Source organism: Megascapheus bottae, unplaced genomic scaffold (assembly GCF_031878675.1).
Source record: "Megascapheus bottae isolate mThoBot1 unplaced genomic scaffold, mThoBot2.hap1 HAP1_SCAFFOLD_52, whole genome shotgun sequence".
Classification (NCBI taxonomy): Eukaryota; Metazoa; Chordata; class Mammalia; order Rodentia; family Geomyidae; genus Megascapheus; species Megascapheus bottae.
Genome location: NW_028327691.1, coordinates 514,361 through 518,034, shown reverse-complemented (window position 1 = coordinate 518,034; position 3,674 = coordinate 514,361).

The window sequence follows — 3,674 nt, the reverse complement described above, 5'->3', positions numbered from 1 at the left end:
TGGAAGTGTGTGAAGGCAAAACTGAGGTGTGTGAAGTCACAGAATGGAGGTTGGGGAGTCACAGAATGGAGGTGTATGAAGTCAAAAAGGTGGTGTGTGAAGTCACAGAATGGAGGTGTGTGAATTCATAGAATGGAGCTGTGTGAAGTCAGAATGGAGGTGTGTGAAGTCAGAATGGAGGTGTGTGAAGTCATAGAATGGAGGTTTGTGAAATCATACAATGGATGTGTGTGAAGTCAGAATGGAGGTGTGTCAAGTCACAGAATTGAGGTGTGTGAAGTCAGAGAATGGAGGTGTCTGAAGTCAGAATGAAGGTGTGTGAAGTCACAGAAAGGAGGTGTGTGAAGTCACAGAATGGATGTTTGTGAAGTAAGAATGAACGTGTTTGAAGTCATAGAATGGAGGTGTGTGAAGTCAAAGAATGGAGGTGTGTGAAGTCATACAATGGAGGTGTGTGAAGTCATAGAATTGAGGTGTGTGAAGTCATAGAATGAAGGTGTGTGAAGTCACAGAATGGAGGTGTGTGAAGTCAGAATGGAGGTGTGTGAAGTCATAGACTGAGGTGGGTGAAGTCAAAGTAAGGAGGTGTGGGAAGTCATAGAATGGAGGAGTGTGAGGTCATAGAGTGGAGGTGAGTGAAGTCACAGATTCGAGGTCTGTGATATCATACAATGGAGGTGTGTGAAGTCAGAATGGAGGTGTGTGTAATCATAGAAAGGAGATGTGTGAACACATAGAATGGAGTTGAGTGACATCACAATGGAAGTGTGTGAAGTCATAGAATGGAGGTGTGAGAAGTCACAGAATGGAGGTGTGTGAAGTCATAAAATGAAGGTGTGTGAAGTCAGAATGGAGGTGTGTGAAGTCACAGAAAGGAGGTGTGTGAACTCAGAATGGAGGTGTGTGAAGTCATAGATGGAGGTGTGTGAAGTCATAGTATGGAGGTGTGTGAAATCACCGAATGGAGTTTTGTGAAGTCACAGAATGGAGCTGTGTGAAGTCAGAACGGAGGTGTGTGAAGTCATAGAATGGAGGTGTGTGAAGTCAGAATGGAGGTGTGTGAACTCATAGAATGGAGGTGTGTGAAGTCACAATGGAGGAGTATGAAGTCATAGAATTTAGGTGTGTGAAGTCACAAAATGGAGGTATGTGAAGTCATAGAATGGAGGTGTGTGAAGTCATAGAATGGAGGTGTGTGAAGTCAGAATGAAGGTGTGTGAAGTCACAGAATTGAGGTGTGTGAAGTCACAGAATGGAGGTGTGTGAAGTCCGAATGAAGGTGTGTGAAATCACAGAATGGAGGTGTGTGAAGTCACAGAATGGATGTTTGTGAAGTAAGAATGAAGGTGTTTGAAGTCATAGAGTGGAGGTGTGTGAAGTCACAGAATGGAGGTGTGTGAAGTCATAGAATGGAGGTGTGTGAAGTCATACAATTGAGGTGTGTGAAGTCATAGAATGGAGGTGTGTGAAGTCATAAAATGGAGGTGTTTGAACTCATAGAATGGAGGTGTGTGAAGTCAAATTGGAGTTGTGTGAAGTCATAGAATGGTGGTTTTTGATGTCAACGAATGGAGGTGTGTGAAGTCATAGAATGGAAGTGTGTGAAGTCAGATTGAAGGTGTGTGAAATCACAGAATGGAGGTGTGTCAACACAGAAATGAGGTGTGTGAAGTCATAGAATGGAGGTGTGTGAAGTCATAGAATTGAAGTGTGTGAAATCATAGAATGGAGGTGTGGGAAGTCACAGAATTGAGGTGTGTGAAGTCAGAATGGAGGAGTGTGAAGTCAGAATGGAGGTGAGTGAAGTCATAAAATGGAGATGTGTGAAGTCATAGAATGGAGGTCTGTGAACTCAGAATGGAGGTTTGTGAAGTCATAGAATGGAGGTGTGTAAACTCAGAATGGAGGTGTTTGAACTCATAGAATGGAGGTGTGTGAAGTCAAAATGGAGTTGTGTGAAGTCATAGAATTGTGTTTTTTGATGTCAACGAATTTAGGTGTGTGAAGTCATAGAATGGAGGTGTGTGAAGTCAGATTGGAGGTGTGTGAAATCACAGAATGGAGGTGTGTGAAGTCACAGAATGGAGGTGTGTAAACTCAGAATGTAGGTGTGTGAAGCCACAGAATGGAGGTGTGTGAAGTCATAGAATGGAAGTGTGTGAAATCATAGAATGGATGTGTGTGAAGTCACAGAATTGAGGTGTGTGAAGTCAGAATGGAGGTGTGTGAAGTCAGAATGGAGGTGAGTGAAGTCATAGAATGGAGGTGTGTGAAGTCATAGAATGGAGGTCTGTGAACTCAGAATGGAGTTTTGTGAAGTCATAGAATGGAGGTGTGTGATCTCAGAATGGAGGTGTGTTAATTCATAGAATGGAGGTGTGTGAAGTCATAGGATCGAGGTGTGTGAAGTCACAGAATGGAGGTGTGTGAAGTCACAGAATGGAGGTGTGTGAAGTCACAGAATGGAGGTGTGTGAACTCAGAATGTAGGTGTGTGAAGCCACAGAATGGAGGTGTGTGAAGTCATAGAATGGAAGTGTGTGAAGTCATAGAAAGGAGGTGTGTGAACTCAGAATGGAGGTGTGTGAAGTCACAGAATGGAGGTTTGTAAAGTCATAGAATGGAGGTGTGTGAAGTCAGAGAATGGATGTTTCTGAAGTAAGAATGAAGGTGTGTGAAGTCATAGAATGGAGATGTGTGAAGTCAAATTGGAGGTGTGTGAACTCATAGAATGGAGGTGTGTGAACTCATAGAATGGAGGTTTGTGAAGTCATGGAATGTCGGTGTGTGAAGTCAAAGAATGGAGGTGTGTGAAGTGAAACAATAGAGGTGTGTGAAGTCACAGAATGGAGGTGTTTGAAGTCACAGATTGGAAGTGTGTGAAGGCAAAACTGAGGTGTGTGAAGTCACAGAATGGAGGTTGGGGAGTCACAGAATGGAGGTGTATGAAGTCAAAAGGTGGTGTGTGAAGTAACAGAATGGAGGTGTGTGAATTCATAGAATGGAAGCTGTGTGAAGTCAGAATGGAGGTGTGTGAAGTCAGAATGGAGGTGTGTGAAGTCATAGAATGGAGGTTTGTGAAATCATACAATGGATGTGTGTGAAGTCAGAATGGAGGTGTGTCAAGTCACAGAATTGAGGTGTGTGAAGTCAGAGAATGGAGGTGTCTGAAGTCAGAATGAAGGTGTGTGAAGTCACAGAAAGGAGGTGTGTGAAGTCACAGAATGGATGTTTGTGAAGTAAGAATGAACGTGTTTGAAGTCATAGAATGGAGGTGTGTGAAGTCAAAGAATGGAGGTGTGTGAAGTCATACAATGGAGGTGTGTGAAGTCATAGAATTGAGGTGTGTGAAGTCATAGAATGAAGGTGTGTGAAGTCACAGAATGGAGGTGTGTGAAGTCAGAATGGAGGTGTGTGAAGTCATAGACTGAGGTGGGTGAAGTCAAAGTAAGGAGGTGTGGGAAGTCATAGAATGGAGGAGTGTGAGGTCATAGAGTGGAGGTGAGTGAAGTCACAGATTCGAGGTCTGTGATATCATACAATGGAGGTGTGTGAAGTCAGAATGGAGGTGTGTGTAATCATAGAAAGGAGATGTGTGAACACATAGAATGGAGTTGAGTGACATCACAATGGAAGTGTGTGAAGTCATAGAATGGAGGTGTGAGAAGTCACAGA